Source organism: Zonotrichia albicollis, chromosome 3 (genome assembly GCF_047830755.1).
Source record: "Zonotrichia albicollis isolate bZonAlb1 chromosome 3, bZonAlb1.hap1, whole genome shotgun sequence".
Classification (NCBI taxonomy): Eukaryota; Metazoa; Chordata; class Aves; order Passeriformes; family Passerellidae; genus Zonotrichia; species Zonotrichia albicollis.
The window spans coordinates 116,907,118-116,926,793 of NC_133821.1; the positions used below are offsets into that span (position 1 = coordinate 116,907,118).

Consider the following 19,676-nt stretch of genomic DNA (forward strand, 5'->3'; position numbering starts at 1 on the left):
TCTGTTTCACAAAAAATCAAACAAGCCTTCATCTTCTCCTACTAAAAAAATACAACTTTGATCTAAAAATGAGTAACTTTCAGTTTTTTGTGATATATAGTAGAGGTGCATCGCTGCTGTCTTGTTAGCTTCACACCAATGATATCACCAGTGTCCTTTTAGACTCTGTTTTTAGTAGGACATTTTTTTTGTCTTTTCTTGCTGCTATCTTTCCTTCATTTCTTTCAGATTTACTGCAGCAATTGAAATGAGGAACACCCACAATCTCCATTTTAGCAGTATACATTTAGTTCCAAAATATCACCCTGTTCATGAAAGATGAATTATTCAGTGCACCGTTTAATAGTGAGATGTCTGTAGATTGTTTGTATTTTAATTAAGCATAACCTAAATTCAGAAGCAGTCCCTAAAAATTGAGGATGGTATTCTGGGTTTCCATTACTTTAGTATGTGATAGTCAATTAATTTCAGAATAGATGTCTGTAGGGGAAGTATTAAGGAGGACTTTTTGAGAATTTGTTTCAAAGTGCCTGTCTATGCCTTCCTATTGATCTTTGCATTGCACAGAGGAGTCACTATGCTGAAATTTATTAATTTGCTTTTATATTCATTATAGTCTGCAAAATGTTAAATAACCTTTTGGATTTTTTTAGTTTTTTTTAGCTCATACAGAAAGAAAAAACCTGATTTGGCAATGTTAGGATAGAAGTCTGACAGATGAAACAGAGAAAGAGCAAAAGCACTGAGTGTTTCGTTATTCTGGAGAATTCTGATGTTAATTGTAGGTGCCAAAACAGTTTTTCCAGGGCCTTGACTAGAGCAGAAGGATGAGGATTCTGGTGGGAACGGGATGAGGATTGTTCTGAATTTTAAAACAATTTTTAACCTTGAGGGGAAAATGGTAATGAAAAGAACTCTTTTAATTCTCAAGGGATAAAAGATGGATTCAGGTTATTCCCTTTTAGGATAAATCTAGAAACTGATGTCAGAATTTAAGTCATTCTTTAATTAATGTTTGATGGTGGAATTTTTTTTTGTGGAATGAAAAAAAGGTTATGTATATATCTATAGACTGAACAACTTAATTTCACTTCCTTTCAGGACATATTTTATATCTAAGAAAGTCTGTAAATGTGACAGCTTTTTCTTAATTAGGAAAAGTATACCTTGCTATAGTCTTTCAAAAGCTGTAAACCAACTCAAATTTAAATTTCATAGTGGCATCACCTTTCTCATATTATTCTGATTGCTGATAACCCTAATGACCTTCGCATGATACCAACTGGCAGGTAATTAGCTACCCAAAGGAACACTAAATAAGATTTCTGATGACAAAATTGGGAGGAGCTGTTGACTCCCTTGAGGGTGGAGACCTCAACAAACTAAAGGGATGGACATTCACCAACAATACAAAGTTTTATAAGGCTGAGTGCTGGATTCTGCACCTGGGATGGGGCAACCCTGGTTGTGTGTACAGACAGGGAATGAGAGGCTGGAGAGCCATGCTGTGGAAAGGGACCTGGGGGTCCTGGTCAGAGGCAAGCTGACCATGATCCAGCAGTGCCCTGGCAGCCAGGAGGGCCAGTGGTGTCCTGGGGGACATCAGGCACAGCATCACAGCTGGGCAAGATTGTCCTGCTCTGCTCTGGGGAGGCCTCACCTCTAGTGCTGGGGGCAATTTTGTCTACTGCAACATAAGAGTCCGTAAGCTATTAGAGAGTGTCTAAATGAGGGTCATGAGGATGGTTAAAGGTCTGGAGTAGAAGCTGAGGAGTGACTCAGTCACTTGGTCTGTTCAGCTTGGGGAAAAGCGGAGTGAGGGCAGGCCTCAATGTGGTCTTCAACATGGGGGGAAGCGAAGGGGCAGAGACTGATCTCTTAATTCTCATGACCAGTGACAGAACTCAAAAAAAAATGGCATAAAACTGGGTCAGGGGAGGGTTAGTTTGGATATCAAGAAAAGGATTTTCACCCAGAGGGTGGTTGAGTACTGGTACAGACTCTCCAGGGAAGTGATCCCAGCACCAAGCCTGAGAGAATTCAAGTGGCATTTGGACAATGCTAACAGGCACATGGTAGAATTCTTGAGGTCTGCTGCACAAGGCCAGGAGTTGAACTCTATGATCCTGATGATCTCTTCCAACTCAGACTGGATTTCACTGGATTTCCAGAATTGCAGATAATATGCTATCTGCTAACACTTAAATCATGCATGCTCCTATAACCTAGCCTGTAAACCTCTTTGTTTTCTTGTCTAAGGCAAAGGGATGTTCCTTTTCTGTTGCTTTGTCAATTTCTCCCTTTTTTTAACAGCACAGCTCCATCTCTCATTGGAACTCAACAAAGGTTTTTCAAGAATAAAAGATGAGAAGCTTTTTCTGGAAATCAGATAGGTTTTGCTAAAGTGTAAAATTGGAGCCTTTGGATGAAAGCGTGAGTCTGTGATAATTGGTATGAGGCAATTTGATGAATGGGAAACTGAATGGTTGGTTAAATAAGAAACAGGAAATGTTATAAATCTAGTTGTCTCTCAATTTAGAAAGAGTAAAATGGACTGCTTTCAGTGGTAAATTAATCAGCAGACTATGTTTTCTGATTTTGAAGCAAAATTATCTTTAAAACATCAGTGTTGTTTTAAAGGTGAGGTGTACAAAACCGAATATGTGCCTTCAGTCTAGTTAGAAAAGGAGCTTGTAGTAGATGCTCTCCAGGTGTTAGAACTTAAGCCTAAAGTTAGGTCAGTTGATTAGAACATGGTGCAAGTAATGCCCAGGGGGTGGGTTTGATCTCTGTGTGGATCCTTTCCAACTCAGAATATTCTGTGAGTGTAATATACAGTACTGAGGTAGAATTTAGCAAGAATATTGTGAGGGACTGTGTTAAAGACCTTACAGAAATCTGTCTAGATGACATGTGTAGCTCTTGTGTCCGCTCATGTGGTTATTCCATTGTAACATGCCACTAGATTAGTCAGAGAGGGCTTGTTTTCTATAGCCACACAGTTACCTGCAATACAGGACTTCATTTCATAGCTAGTAGTGAAGAAATGTTTTTCCACTATGGCAGACAACAACATAAATACAAAGAAATTGCTCAGTGCTGTGGCTGCTTGGTAGCATGCTTTTGAAGTAGGAAGAGTTTGGGCAGCTGGTGTTCTGTATTTTAAGGGAAAACAACCACTTGGTATTTACTTGCTATGTCTAGGTCATGTGTGATTATCCTTTATGGTGGCTTGGTAGCCTGATGCTGATGGTTGACTTCTGCCTCCTGTTTCCAAGGTTCATTACGATCCTATCCCTTCTCCTTGTGCCTCTCCCAGCCCTCGTCTGTCCCTGCTTCCAGTGAGTCAGTGCAGCTTGCCAAACCAGCAGTTTTAGGGTTTTTTCCTGTGGTTGGTTTTCTGCTAATGAATCAATTAAATGAGCTCACTGAAGAATCAAACAAGTGCCAGAAACAAGACTTTGGAAGTCTGGATAAAAAGGCTGGGTAAGACACAAAGGGAGGAGGAGGACTCCAGCTGCCTTTGGCAACAGCCAGTTATTAACTCTTAGCTCATTTTAAGCATTTGTGCCCTCCATCTTCCAAACAATCTAGAGCATACTCTGGTGTTCAGATTTCAGTCTAGTGGATAAGTAATTACATTACCTAAATAAGATCCACCCATGAGAGATTATGACTTAAGAGAAAAAAGATTTATTTATTTCTTCTGGATTTTTTTTCTGCCATATGTTTTTTGTGTGCGTCTGTCACTAAGAGATGTAGTTTAATGTTTTATTCTCTCACCATACATAACATTTGTCACTCAATAATATAATTTAGATTATAGTCTGGGTTATTTTACCAGTGTTCAGAGGGGACTAGTTCAGGTTGCAATTGCATAAGTAAAGGACTGTACAATGTATATGAACTTTTTCATGGGATCATGTTAACTAACTTAGGTGAGAAATATTTCTTATTGTTTCTTTTGTAGAGTGATCTCAGTGAGTCCACAGTCCTTGACTCTTCAATGTTATATATTTTTAATTGTTTTATTCTTCTTACCTTATACCTCATCTTCAAATATTGTATTTGTTTCTATGGTAAATTTTAGAAACACATGCACGTTTACTATTCAATCCAAAGCTTTGCAGAGTCGCCTAATAAAACCCAAATGAAGTGATACTCAGAGAAATAGCTTCTAATTTATTCTGCTGAACATAGTAAAATCTTTTGCAAAAAAAAATTTCAGATAATGTAGTTCTATAATTAGTGTATGATGGCAAACTGACTACTAAAATTGTTTGTAGGGTCTATAATGAGGAAACATCCCAATGTTTTGCCTATACAAAGAGGGAGAAGCATTTTTCTGTATATATCTGTGGCCTAATAATTCAAGAGAATGTGCTAACTCCACTTAAGCCTAAAAATCATAGCATAAGTAATGAAATAAATATATGAATTGCATCAAGCTTCTCATATTAAAATCTGAGGCATCAGACGAGACAGTACCTTTTAAAATTTTTTATTTAATGCAATTAGATCTACAAATCCAGCCAAGACCTTTGCAGAATTGGTCTAGACAGTGAGGCAATTAGAAATTATGTCTGTCTATAGCATACTGAAAAAGGAAGCTTAGGATAGGAATCCCTAAGGGCTGGGTGAGCCCACTACTGTGGATCTGTGGAATCACACAGTGAGGGATCTGCAGACTTTGCTTCCTCCTTGTCTGTCTTCATTTCTGGTTGTAACTTTTGATTTACCACTCAACTGATTGCAAACAACTGATATTAATGAAGAAAGAGTTGCACAGACAATTCAGATCTGAAATGAATCTCATATCTCTGGTCAACCAGATGGTTTCAACAGCCCCAAAAAGGGGAAATGGATCTGAGTGTACATTACTGCCTGCTGGTATTAGGAGAGTGCACTATGGACATATCTGCAAGCTTTTCTTTACCATCAAGAGAATTGGGAGCTTGCAATTTTTAATGATAAACATAGATTTTTCTTAAATGTCATGTGTAGTCACATGGCTCCAGGACCTCATTTGAAAAAAAAAGAAATCAGATATTAAAATAATCAGAAAAGCAGTTACTTGGACCTGGTTATTATTTCAGATGTAACATTTAGAACCAGTATTCAATGATTTTGATCTACTGTCATTTTGCTCCATGTTCCTAGGAAGATCCTATAGGGAACTTTGCCAGATCGGGGGAAAAATTTTGTGCAGGCAGCAGAACCACCTGGGTCACTGAGGACTTTTCAGCCCTACCAGTGCAGCCATGCTAAGAGGAGAAATTAAATGTCTCTGTCCACATTAGTTCAAAATGCAATAACTAACAGACAAGAAAAACACATCTATCTTACTTATGCCTGCCTCTGTGCAGGGATTTGAGGGAGCTACATCTCCCAAAGCCATTCAAACTGCTGAAGTGTTTGGGTATGTCTTGGCCTGACACACTTTGTGACCAGAAGCAATTTTGTGATTTGACTGAACCCTCTAGTCCTATAGCATTACTTCATCGCTTCTTGCCTTATGCCAGCCTTTTGTTTGTAAAATATGCTAGCTTCCTTCATGCTAAAAATGTTTACTAAACCAAAGACGATAATGCTAATCACTTTAAGCAAAATGTGTTGCTTTTATTCTCTGTCATTAAATCTGATGTGTTCCACCCTATGCAACAGCTATTATCCAAGTACCTTTCCGGAACTGCCACAGACAGTTGTTGTGATGCACCATATGCTGTGGATGTAATTTTTTTTTCTTTTTTCTTGACAGAATTGCATTAGTGAGTGACATGGTCAAAGCACAGGATAGAAGCCAGCTAATTTTTAGTGTTTCCAATGACCCTGGCCATGTCAGTCACCTGCCCTGTTACCTTCCTCCCTTCTGTAAGGTTGGGATATTAATGCTGTCCTCAGACTATGTGTAGGAGAGCTAATTAACCAATTACTATATCAATAATTCAGCAGATGAACTTGTCTACATAGTGTATTTAAGGTTAAGTGGCATTTTATTAATAAAAAACAATCATTAAGAAATATATTAGAGAAGACAGATGGAATAAATATATATATATCATGTTTATACCCACTGTGCAAAACTGAAATATTGAGATGGTGGTAAAAGAAAAAGTAGTGGGAGGCTTTTTATACATAGGAGATTTTTGTCTTCACAGGATAAAAACAGAGGTGAGATGTTGTGAGTCCTTTTTTGAAACAACCACCATATTATCAGCATGTTACTGCTTAAATTCAAAGTATGCAAATACTATGAGAAAAGTGATACTACGGACTACTTCTGTGACTAAAACTAACAAGGTTATTTTGAAGAACCTTTAAAGTTTTTAGTAGAACCTTCATTTGACTTGCACTTAAAGATCATCTCTGTTAGTGTAGTGACATTTGCCAGTCCCCTAGGTTATGATTTAAGATGGGTTTCATTTAGCTCACAAAATGTACACAACTGCATAACCTATTTACTTACAGGAAGCAAGTAAAACTTGCTCTGTTTTATTAATTTTTAAGCACAGTACATAATTCAGAAGTGTAATACATTATTGAATTGGTAGCATCATGTTTCCTTTCAAATTGCCTTCTTTGTTCTTTTATAAAAATCCTTTTCCTTCACAGAGAAGGCTTCCCTGTTGACTTCCTATTCCTTCTTTCTGAAAGACTTGCATTAAATGTTCTTTTGAATGTATCCAAACCATTCAGTGGGTCAGCAGCATGGAAGAACAGCACAGAAATGTGGATGACCTTCCTTTAGGGATAAGGCTAGCTTTTCTGCATCCTTTTTTTCTGCCTGCTAGATGAAAATAACTTAATTTCCCATTTACGTGTTAAATAGGAAGCAAGTACTGATTGGGCTTTTTTGTCTAATTGTTTTTATAGATGAAAGCATTCCAGTCTTACTTAGATTTTTAATTCTTGATAGAAAATGGCCATTAATTTCAGTACAATTTCCACAATGAGACAGTGATCTTGCCTTTTTATATTCTGCCTTCTAATCTTGTTCAAATTGGTTATACAGGAGGACGACAATAATGGCCATTGTAGAACTCACCTTGATTTTTAATTGTTGTTGGTTATGACATGTTGGTTATGAATAAGCTGTGCTTATTCAAACTGTGTGTGTGTTAAAAGGAATACAAGGAATGGATAGGTACAATAGGTCTGTTCCTGAGACCAATTTCTACTTATCAGAGATTCAGAAACACAGGATGAGGTTTACTTTGCTTAGCTCTCACCATCATAAAACTTGTCATTAATTTCAAGCAAACTTCTGGGCTTCCTCAGAAGACACTGAAAGATGCTTATCTTGAAACTCATCTCTCAAACAGGAGGTGAAATAAGTAGTTTTCTGGTGTTTAGAAATAAAGTAAATGTCTGGGTGAGATTTGATATCATTAGGTTATGGAATCTCAGTTAATGTTAATATTTTGTTATGGTAGATTATGCCTTACAGGTACATTGAAGATTGTAGCTGAATTCTTCATTATAGAATTCTGAATTTTGGTTTTGAATAAATTCGGTTTTTGTTAGTGTGTAGTAGCAGAAGTTGCTAAAATAAGTTGGAGCAAGAAACTGCTACAGCAAACTAGGGAAAAAGCTGGGCCTATGATGATTAGTTATTTTAATAAAACCTTGTTACCAGATTTTTTTTCTGTTTGTGATACTGACTGTCGGTTTGAACATTCAGTATCAGTAACAGTCAGGAAATTCTAGCAATCCTTACTTACTGAGTGTGCTGTTATACACCTGAGCCAGCTTTGAATCAAAGCCTCCCCATGCAGGGAAAATTTCAATTAATGGGCATGAATGGAACTGGATAACATGAGAGAAGGGCAGTCATCCAGTCTGGCTTCCTGCAAGGTTAGAATTATTCTATCTGCACATGTCATAAAATGTGTGAAGTCTGGTTTTGTGTTTCCCATCTGTCCCAAACTCTACCCTTTTTCATATGAGGTTGTGCAAGCAATTTTCAATTACTACAGGTAATGTCTAAATTAGCCATTCTTTTTACAAATGTGATTCTCCAGTATCATTGCTACTCTCCCTGCTTTTTCTGCTATCTTAACATTGTTTTTTTGTATCTTTTCACATTCCTCTTAAAACCTGTAGGTTTATTTGATACCCTAATATGGAATATGCTTTTGGCACCATTACTGAGTTTGCTTTATAGTATTGTGAGAGAGTAGAATTTACCACTGGGCTTCGTCAATTTTTGCTAATATACTTTCTCTCTCATGAGATGAGATAGTGATCCATAATACAAACCACACTGACGTTTTAGAAACTTCTGGTCAATACACTGGCAGCTAACTTTCTTTACAGCCATTAACTTTGCATGGCACATCACTTCAAGAATAATTTTCAAGAAAGATTTTGTGAGAGTATAAGGTAGAAGCAAATCTGTAAATGACATTCAGAGTATTCCTTTTGCTTCTTCATTCTAAAAGCTGAGCAGCAATGAGTCAAGAGTGAAGGACTGACTTCTTACAGTACCATTGTGGTGATAGGCTAATCACCAAATTTCATATAGATACCACAAAGATGCATAAAATTTTGATATGATACAGATATGCGCTTTTTAAGTACCTTTACAAATATTGATCACACCTTTTTCTATGATCTGAAGCTCATTTTACTTAATGGAGTCTTATCCATAGTGACAACAATCAAAGACAACAAAAATATATGGTTAATTATAGATTTTTGAACTGTTGGACAATGGGTTAAATTGCGAATGAGAATGTCCAGAATTCCATTCAGCATTTTATTGTCTTCTGCTTAGACTACAAATTAAACATTATTGCTTATGAAAAAAACCTGCAAAGAACAGAACATCACTTAGAGAGAAAAGCACATTCTGTAGCAAGGGGAAAAAAAGGCAACAAGTTAAGAAAGTTGAGATGAGGAGTAAGAAAAGATAATCATATGAGTCTGCAGCAAAAAATTTTTTTGTTTTAGCATTTGAACTCCTGTCTGTGCTGGATGTAAGTAATGAATTTCAAAGGCACAGAAATAAATACATTTCAGTGGTCTAGACTGTGGGTTTTTTTTTTTACCTTCTTGCTTTTAATATTGCCACCCTTTGTGAACGGTAACCTGAACCCACTGAAGAGATGCATGTTAAAATGTAGAAGATAAGGGAGAAAAAAAATGGTTTTGTCTTAATATTTTAGACTGGTATGGTCCTTGTTATATGGTTTAACTTAAATGAAACAGAAAGATGAATTCCATTCTACTGGCAAGAATTTGAAACATCACAGTGTTTCCTGTAAATTGTTTTCATTGCTGTAGAAGGTTTTCTATATACAAAGTAACTTTTTACTTACAGAGAGTTATCTATTGGTATTTATTAAACAGGAATTAGATAAGAGTACATAACATCAAGGAAATAAACACAGTAGTTATGTAAATGTTGAGATTTTGTTAACACTGATACATATGTGCTGTCTGCTAGTGGTGGTTATGGCACTTGGGTCTCAGCTAAAAAATATGTAAAGCTGTATGAAAGTAGACAGCTCTCTATAGATGCTCATTGAAGTTTGGTTTGTTTTTTTATTCTGGGAGCGACAGGAAGTAAATTTCAGTCAGCATGTGTCTCCTAATGTGCTGCAGTTTCAGGCAGAAGAATACAAAATAACTGGTGAGTGGGTCAAATCATCCACTTATAGTTAAATTTTCTTGTAAACTCTTAGGACAGGCACATTAGACATTCATGTCTAGCACTTTTCTGGAGAAAATGCAACAATTTTTGGTAGTTTGGAGTGGTGAATGTGTCAGCTGTTATTTTTTTTTACTTAGGGCTCAAAAAATCCCATTGCTGGGCTAAATGCAGATCTATGTAAAATGTTATGAGGTTTTTGTATGTTCTCTCTATATTAGATTTTTTTCTTCTGTTCTTTAAAGTTCACTATAGCTGGAGTCTTCCTTGACTTCAGTCTAGCTGCCCTCAAAAATGAAAACTATTTTGTAAATAGTGGCTTGTAAAACCATGTTTAAGTCTCTCCTCAAATTAGCAGTAGTGTAGCTGGAGCACAAATGTGTATTTACTTCATTAAATAACCTAATTTGTTTGCTGCAAAGTTTCTCACTTCCCAAATGGAGCACTGAATAGTCTTCTCTTCCGAGTTCTAAATATCAATCAGATTCTTTTGACAGATGGGGCAATGTGCAGTCTTGCTGGTCTTGTCCCATTCAGCAGCCAGAAAATGCTGGTTGGGAGACTCAGCAATGACACTTTTTTTTCCTTAGTGATTGACTGATGAGTTCAAGTATTTGGAATATCTCATGACCTAGTGGACTCAAGATGTCGACTTGCTAGTTCTTACAACTTGCCAGTAGCCTAGGATTAGCTCTGTGACTATTTAGAAACATAACACAAAATAAAAGAATGTTAAATATTATGAAATATTTATGAAATAAGCTAGTGGTTGCCTTTCACAAGGTTAGCCAGAAGCCAAATATTTAGCATTTTAACTAAATATGAAATCTAAGTAGTGCATTAGTGAGATGCTCTTATGAGGCAAATAATTCCATATTTACTTCATTGCAAAATTTGTAACTTGACAAAATCTGGTTGGGTTCTTTGTTTGGGTTCTTTTTTGCTTTGTTTTTGTGTGTAGTTTTTATTTCCTTTTTTCTTTTATGGAAACCCATCAGTACAAAACTGCCTGGTTGGAATTGCCTGTTCACTCTATGTCACTGCTGTACATAAGTATGTAAGAAAAGTTATCTGATACCACTGTGTTCATTCAAGCATCCAAGAAAAAAATGGGAACCCTATTTCTAGTTCTGTCTGTGAAAGAATTATAAGCATTTCACTCACCATTTATTTCAGAACAAAACTATTTAACCCGACAGTTGCAGGAAGCTATATCCACCAGTGGCTGATGTATGTCCAATGCTTTTACCTGCTATTAAAAATCATATTCCTGGGCTGTAGCAATGGGTTTTGCAATCATATGTCTGGTTATACTTGTGTTATACATTTTGATTTCCTGTTGAAAAGAGGCGGTTATTTTACTACAAGAACTAAAAGGTATTCTTGATTTCAGGTTTTAGTAGTCTCTGCAATACTAACAAATAAAAATTGATATGAAAGTTTTACATCTGGATCTGTAATATGTCAAAAAGAAATAGCAGGGCCTTAAAACTGTCTTTAATTGAATACCTCCTCTTTGCTCAGAATCCCATGTTTATTTACCCTTGGCTGTTCTTCAGGTCAGACTTTTTCCTCCAAGTCTAGTATATCATATGACAAGCTAAGTAATTTCAGCCATAGCAGAATAAATATAGAACTTAGAATAATGAATATGTTCATTTTCTTACCATATCGACAACCATACAAGAAAAAATTTGAAAAGATAAGGTGTCAGGAAAACACTAAAATGGAAAAGAGCTAGTGAACTTGTAAATTCAAAGCTGAAGAAGAAGAAAACTGGTAAGTGAGTTGTTCAATGGCAGGTTCATCTTACAAGCAGTACTGATTTAAAACAAACATTTTGTTTTGTCAGGGCTCTAGTTGCAGATCGTTACCTTAGTGCAAACTATTTCCATGCATATTATAGCCTTATGAATACTATTCTCATAAAAACTGCTACAAATAGAAAACTAGTTTGGAAAATACTCCAGAGTATTGAACTGAAAAAATAATAGTTCTACTTACAGCCAACCTTTGTTACAAAACATCATAAATGTTTCTCTCTACTGCTCTCTGTAGTCATGAATTTATTCAGCATTGCATTAAATGTAAAAGAATAACTTTTACAAAGAATTTTAAAGAAGAAATTGATCAAATTTTAGTTTTATTCCTGTATTGATTTAGAAAGAAATCATGAGTTCCTGAACCTAAATTATGCAGTCAGTTCACAAGGCAGAAATTAAAGCTAACCAGAAACCATAGTATTACTAGTATGTGTTTTGTCATAAAAATTTAATTTGCTTCATACTTTAAACTTCAGAAACAAACATGGACTTTTCTAATGTTATTTTTTTGTTGTTGTTTCTTTTCTTTTTTTTTGCAAATTCAAAAATTGCTTACAATATTCTGTTTATTTTCTAAGCAAACTATCCTTCTTCTCAATGTGTGTACCTTTGCATTTTCAGCTTTTATGCATAGGCTCATATTTGGAAAGTGTTTAATTAGTCAGACAAGAAGTATTAGTTAATATTAAACATTTTTTCTCTATCAAATATAATGCAAAAAAAAAAAAAAAACCCAAAAAAACCCACTAGCTAAAAGGTCTTGCACCAAAAATAGGAAGCTGATTTCAGTTTCCATAAAAAAACCCTTGGATGCTGCCCTAACATAAGGTACCATAAAGATCATATGTTACAAGCATAGCAGATGTTAATTTTTGTTATACACACCCACTCAGAAAGCCCTTGCACCCTGCTTTAAACTTTTAACAGAGTTTAGAGTAAGTATTCAAAACAGCTGTGCTGAGCTGAAGTACATTAAAGGTGTTTGGATTTTGGCCTGAATTAAATATATCCTCTCCAAAGATCTTTTTCCTTATAATATGTGTTAATGAATTTGTTGCTCTATTTGCACTCTGTATTATGAGGTCTTTTTTCTTGCTAATCACCACCCAAACCCACACAATTAATCACAGACTTAAATCTCAAGCACATGCTAAAATCTGAATGTGCTATTTTCTGGTCACTTGACTAGAAATGTGTATATTCTAATAGGAGTCTGAGAATTTTTAATAAAACTGGTTAAGATTTGTTGAATTACAAGTTGGATTTTTTTGAGGCATGTGAACTATTGAATATTTTCATGCACTGTGAAAGAAAAATGTCAGGTCTGGATGTCCAGCTACTCTGGGTATAGCATAAATGCCTTATTTCTTCTAGTCTGTAAAGATCTAAGTATTTAGTAGTTTTATTCTGTGGTAAACTATGCCCCCCATGGTGTATGTCATTCCTGGTTTAAGCATTGGCACTAATGGTTCAGCTACCTTATTCTGATTTTAAGACAACTTTTATTAACAAGCATACTGGAAGGAATACTCTAGTATAATATAACAGTTCTGGAATACTAACCTGCAGCCTTAATATTGAATTATACTGTAGATCAAAGTGTGCCTCCTTCTTAAGTCAGTCATGTTGAGTTTCAAAGTGCTACAGCAAGTGCTTGTTTAACTGTATTTGGTGAGAAAACAGTCGCTGTTAATGTACTGTGACATTTAATAACACTTTTGTGTGTTATAGAGGCAGGCAGTACCTTCTTTGGAGATAGAAATTTACTTGGATCTTTTGCTTTTGTGCTTGTTTTATTTCTCAACCTCTATATTGTTTGAAGTTCTTGTTAAATGTAATTTGTCACCTCCACCCTCCTGTTTGAAAACATGGCAAAACCAATCAATGTGGATAAACTGGGGAAAAGACCCAACAGCCCACACACTTGATTAACTTGACCACTATGGTGAAAATGAAGAAGAAATGATAAAACTTGTCCTTTTATTTTTTGGTTGGGTAGAGAAGAAAGAGGAATAAAGATGAGGAAGCCAAAATTCTGGTACTGTAGGAGGGGAAATTAGCGGAAATTGACAATTATAACTGACTTAAAAATAAAAGAAACTTGTTTTTAACAACCTCTTTGTAACATAAGTGGGAGAAGCAAAGCAGCTCTGCAGAAGCTTTTGACTGTTGGATTCTTCTTACAATGGCCTATCCAAAATGAAAACAAAATATATTTGTGCATCATTGAACCAGGTAAATTGTCAATTTGATGAAATTTTGAGAGGTTACTCTAGTAACCATTACTTTCAAATATTGAAAAATAATTTGTTAGTGAAATAAATTCTTTCCTATTTTGTCCACCCATCTATCTTTTCATTCATAAACTTATAGATATTCTGCTCATCTACCTGAGGGTAAAAGAAAATGTTGACGTGCAGTTTACTGACGATGTGCCTATAAAAAATTGGCTCTGACCCTAACTTGTGTCAAGCAGTTGGCATGGCTTCAGATTAGTAATTAATTAAATCAATGCCAGCAGACACTAATGGTATCTTTCTATAGAATGGCATGCCAGACCTATTAAGGATAAACTATTTGGTACTGATTCCTGGTTTAGGTTTTGTCTGTTCAGCGGGATATCTAGTCAATGTCATCATGTGAGAGATTAATTTAGAAAAAAATGCTCTCTAAAATATTTCATTAAATCTAAACTCAAAGGATATTTTTTGCTTAAGCTGTACCACTTCTTGCTCCCTGGATAGGGAAGGTGCCAGGTTACTACAGGATCCAATTACTTAAATCAAGTTATTAAAAAAAAAAACACCACCAAAAAACTCCAAAACCCCAAACCACATTTACTCTCCTCCCCTCATTTTGGGTATAGCTTATCAGTCTTTATTCAGCAAGATCCAAGAATACTGTGAGAGATCTCAGCTATGGCTCTGGTTGCAAGTGAATTTCAGAATAACCGATGATTTTGAAAGTATATAGCAGAGTTCCTTGTGGACTTTAATTTCATTTCAAAGACTGTTTTTCTATTGAACACCTTTTTTCTGCAGGCAATGTCAGTTCCTGACAGCTGACAGACACCTGCAAGTACTACTTATTTTTATGGAAGGCACTTCTCAGGATTTGTCATGTTTATTGACCCTTTTCAGATCAAAATGTCTGATTTAAATCTCTCTAAGTGAAAGAAATAACTAGAGGCCACAACTGTCCCTTAGTTGTAGTTATGTAAACTCAAATGAACTTCACTGGTTCAGAAGTTTAGAAGCTAAACAGTTAGGAGGAAAAAAACCCCATTGATGAAAATCCAAAGTAAAGCATGATTATGTGAAGCTGCTCAACACTGTCTATCCAAAATTAACAACAGCATTGCAGGAGTGGAAATAATTGCCTGAGTATCTCGTATTTGTGATCAGTTCTAATTGCTTGTCCAGTGAAAGAAGGAGCACATGAAAGATTTTTTGAAGCATTTTCCAAATATGGTAAATGTCACTGTCTGTAAAGCCTGCCCTGCTTTTCCTGGACTGAGCTCACTGCTGAGCTAGTAAAACATACCCATTGCCCTACAAAAAATTTATGTAAGACTCTAGCATAGGAAGTTTTTGAACATCTATAATCTTTTTGCCTGTCTTTTCAGAAGGAGGACAAGTTTACGAGCAGAAATGTAAGAGGAGAGCAGTCACAATAGTTCTCATGCTGTATGGAGGCAGGTGCTTTGAACCTAAAAATAGGTTGCTCTGGGTATAATTATTGGATCCATAGGATCAAGTGCATTTTTAAAATCCAGGTATTAATAAGTCTAGGGAAGGATGCCATTGCTTTCTCTGTAGTTGTGACAGAAACAGCCTTTCTGAAGCACCCCTAGAAGAAGCCCAGCCTTTAGATTTCTAGAGCTGAGGTGTTAGCAAGCAACTGTTTTGCATGAGTTGTGTTTTGAAAATTGGTTATTTTATTAAGGAACTTTTTTGTTGCTTGGTAAAAATAAGCTGCCTGAATCACAGACAGCCTTAGGTTTGTCTTTAGAGGTCAAGCTGAAAGGACTGGATATTGATGTAGCTGCTATTACAGGGACAAAGTTAATTCTAATCTTTTTGCAAGGCTGAAGTCCATGTGGCTATTGTTAACACTAAAAGGAAAGTATATGTACCTGTGGTGTTCATGTTATTTTCTGATCTGTGCCTGACTTCAGAACATTTAAATACAAATTTTTACTCACTTTTGAAAGACAAAATATATCCTTGCTACATACCATGGAAGAGGTTCTCCCTTACACTTCCCTTTGATCTGTGCCCTCTCCCTGCATGCTGGTGAGCATGGCTGATGTGAGGTGCTCCCTTTCATCTGTCTCCAAGGAGCAAAACAACCCCTGGCATGGCCATGTTGTAAGTGAGTGCACATGCTGCTAGGAGTTCTAGGCTCTAAGCTAAACACAGGGGTATCTGGCTCCGTGAAGGTGTTTATAGGGCCAAACAGCAGAGGCTGACCCCTGCAGACTCTGGTGGAAGGTATCTAGCCCAGATAGTAGCCTTCCTTAACTGCTTTAATACTATTTGCCTTTCATAAGGAAGATATCACTGTAAAGGGAAATAACTTCTAGTAATGTAAAGGGAAATAACTTCTAGCTACTTCTGTGTCACTCTAAGAGAACAACAGCAAATTCCAGGAAAGTTATGGTTTGAATTCTGCAAGTTCTTGTGGTATACGAAACATTGAAAGATGCCTTGTCTATTGAAAATTGTGGATGCGTGAGTCTTTGGTGGTGTGGAAGGACTAGGGATCATTTTCAGCCTCTATTTTGGGTTCCTGTGGTCTTTATCTTCCAAGTGACTGCAAGGTCTGTTATGTCCTTTATCCTGGAAGAACTAAACCAGCCACAGCTAGAATGCACAAAGTTTGCAAGCATCTACACATTCATGTACTGTTATGTGGGTGGCAAAACTGTGACTTAACCTTCAGAATTCAAAATTGGTTTATCAAAAAGACCCTTTTTATTCTAAGCTTGAAGCTCTGAAAAACAGTTTTTCCTTGGAAGTAAAGGATGAGTACCTCAGAACATAGCTTTTATACCTTTTGATAGAAACAGTATGTGATTTCAAAATAATAACCCTTGAAAGTAAATATATTCTTCTTAAACAAAGGTCTTATTGCAATACTTTTCAGAGATAACTATTCAAAGGAGAGTCATTATTAATTTGCTAAACTTCTGTAGCTTTTATCTTTAGAATTTTCTTTAGAGGGCTATTTAAAAAAAAACAACAAAAAACAACCCACAAACCCAAACCCCTTACCCTGTTTTGAAAATAAAATTAGTCTGTTGAGTGTCAAAGGTTAGGAATACTTCTTAAAATGTCTTCCCAATTACTTATTCTGGCAGCACTGCCATATTGAAAGGTGCTTGAAATCCTTAGGGATGAAAGTTGGCAGGTGCTATATGACTGCAAAATGTTATCTGTGACAGATCTAGGTCAAAATCCTAGTCATGGCAGTAAAATTCACCTTTGTTCCACGTGGGATTGTTGCAAAGGGCAGTTTTGAAGCCTTCATTGATTGCTCTCTGTGGCTCTTAGTGTATTAACTGAGTGCCATGCTGGTGGGGTCAACTGCAGCTTGGTATTGTTCCTCTGGGAGTGCTTTTGGTTACGGAGCCCCAGAAACACTTGGTTCTACACAGATGTAGCAAAAGATGCACAGATGTCTTTACTAACTGCATCGTGGTATGTAGGGAAGGTAAGAAAACTATAATTGTTGAAGAGATCTTATTAGACTGTTGAAGATCTAGGTTGTACATGAATGCCATGATTTTGGGTCCTAAACAGATAACAGAGAATTTTTGCAATGAAGCTAAAATCTTGGCAGGATCAACTTCAACATTTGGATGAATATCCAAAAGAGACTGTGGGTGATTTGAACAGAGTAGTGCTGAACAGTAATTCTGGGTTAGTAAATAAAGGTTTTGGCACTCTTTCTCCTTTTTTATGAAATCAAGACAGGGATACCCCACATAGTGTACTGAGGACTGGTTTTGAGGATTTGAATTTAGAGATTTTCAAGCGGTAACATGGATATGAATGTAATAACTGATAAGCTTGCAGTTCATAATTGAACTGTTTTATGGCTAACTTCACAAAGACCTCGTATTTTAAAATTGCTTTTAAAGTAATGTTTAAAAAGAGGTTTTCAAACTATTATACATTATTTTAAAAATTTTTTGATAGTTTCATTTTCTTGAATGTTTATTTCAGTCTTCTGTTTGAAATAGTGTGACTTTTTTCATTTGAACAGAATTTCTGTATGTACAATTTAAAAGTTGCACTCAAAATTTAATTTCCATATATGGGAAAATTATTATGAATTGATATTTTTATTAAAATAATTGTATTTTGGTTGATAGCAATATTTTCGTTATATCTATGGTGGATATGCATATTTTTTGAAAGTTGCTATTGTTTTGGCTTCTTGGTATGACTGCTGGAAACATCTCTAATCCATTAACACTACAGGTGATTTTTAAGCATTTTCTTGTAGCTGTGCCTCCTAAATCTTAGTTTGTAGTAACTTATGTATATGACACAGCATTTGTTACTGTTTGAGTCAAAATTATCATCACTAACATATCACAGTTTACACTGAAACTTTATAAACATAGCTTTGTTCTTTCCCCTTTTGGAGGTAACTCTAATGCCTACTTCTCTGCAGACTTTTCTCCTTTGGTCTGTTGAACTCATTCTTACATGCATCATTCTACTTTTTTCTTGAACATGACTGAATATATTTACTGTAATATGTTATGTCTTGTATCTCTCAAACAGCAGCAAAACAGCAATAAAATCCGCCACCCAAAACGATTGCTGTGGGCCCTCTATCCACCATGCCTGTTAATTTTAAGCCAACATATTTTGTTTGAACACAAAATTTACCTAATAGCATCTCCTCTGTGCCTACTAAAAGCAGTAAAATCTGTTGTGCATTTGATGCCGAATTTTGCCCCAAAAGGCGAGAATAACTGCCTAAGAGACTCAAGTAAGTCAGCATAGACAGGAGGTATTTTATTACGACGCGTCGGAGAAATCACAAAAGGGATTTCTGGCTATCTCATGACAGAAGCAAGCTTTTATACAGTCTTGGGTGCAGGGTTACATCATATTCATAAGAGGCGTAGTGTGGGCGGAGCGTGGGCGGAGACATCTATTTTGAGGATTATTCTTGGTGGTCCTTCGGTGCCTTCCTCGCGGGCAAGGGTCTTCTGATGAGTCTTCCTCTTTAAACTTTTGAACTCCTATCCTAATATGGTCAATTCCCGGTGTACTTGGCTTGGTTCCCATGGCTTGGCACGGCTCTTAGGGTCAGTTTGACATTGTCACAGCTCTTAGGGTCAGTTTGACATTATTAGCTCTGATCATGCTTAGCCCGACAATTCCCTTATCCCTATCTCTCTTTATTGTTTGCCCTGCTTACCAAACTTCAAACAGAAGGATCCACCAGGATTGCTTCTGGATTAATGAATAACCTACCATACAGCATCATCAGCAATTCCTGAGTGTGGATGGGGGCGAATCCCCTGGTACCTAACATGAGACCACCCGCCGGTGATATGGGATATGGCTCTAGTGTTAGGGGTCGCGTGAGTAGCTAATGGGATGGGAATGGGATAGGACTGCTCAGGGTTGATTCTCAGTCTGTGGCTCTGCCTAAGCATTTTGATAACAAAGTTATGTTCTTGTGCAGTAGTAAAATGCTGATCGGATGGGCAGTTTGGGGCTTCACATTCCTTGTGTACCTACACCTAACAGCAATGATGTGCAATTTACGTACCTCACAAAATTACTCTAGAAAGCAGATTTACTCTGGAAAGTAGAAATGCTAATGTAAGAGTGGACTATTTCTCCTTGAAGTAAAAAAACCCAACATATTGGTAAACTTTGCAACATGCTGTTTGATATAAATTTCATATTTAAATCTTACCTATTGGATGTCTTGAAGCCTAACTGCAAGCTAAAGTAGGAAAAAAGTTTGGATAATTCTTCATCACCAGGATGTCATGAGTAGTAAATAGTAAAATGTAGTACATAATAAAATGTATCAATTTTATTAAAAACATTGGTCAAAATGTTTTTCAGATTGTATGGTGTGTTCTCTATAGGGACACAATAAGTCTCTTCCAGGATGACAGAAATAAAATAAGATTTACCTCTTGTCATACCATTTCATTTTAG

The 19,676-nt window shown here is 36.3% G+C and overlaps 1 protein-coding gene across 6 annotated transcripts in view; it reads left to right on the top strand.

The window, feature by feature from the left end:
• GRIK2 (glutamate ionotropic receptor kainate type subunit 2) overlaps positions 1-19,676 on the top strand; it is a 366,111-nt gene that overhangs the window by 58,581 nt on the left and 287,854 nt on the right. The gene's annotated exons all lie outside the window — the stretch shown is intronic.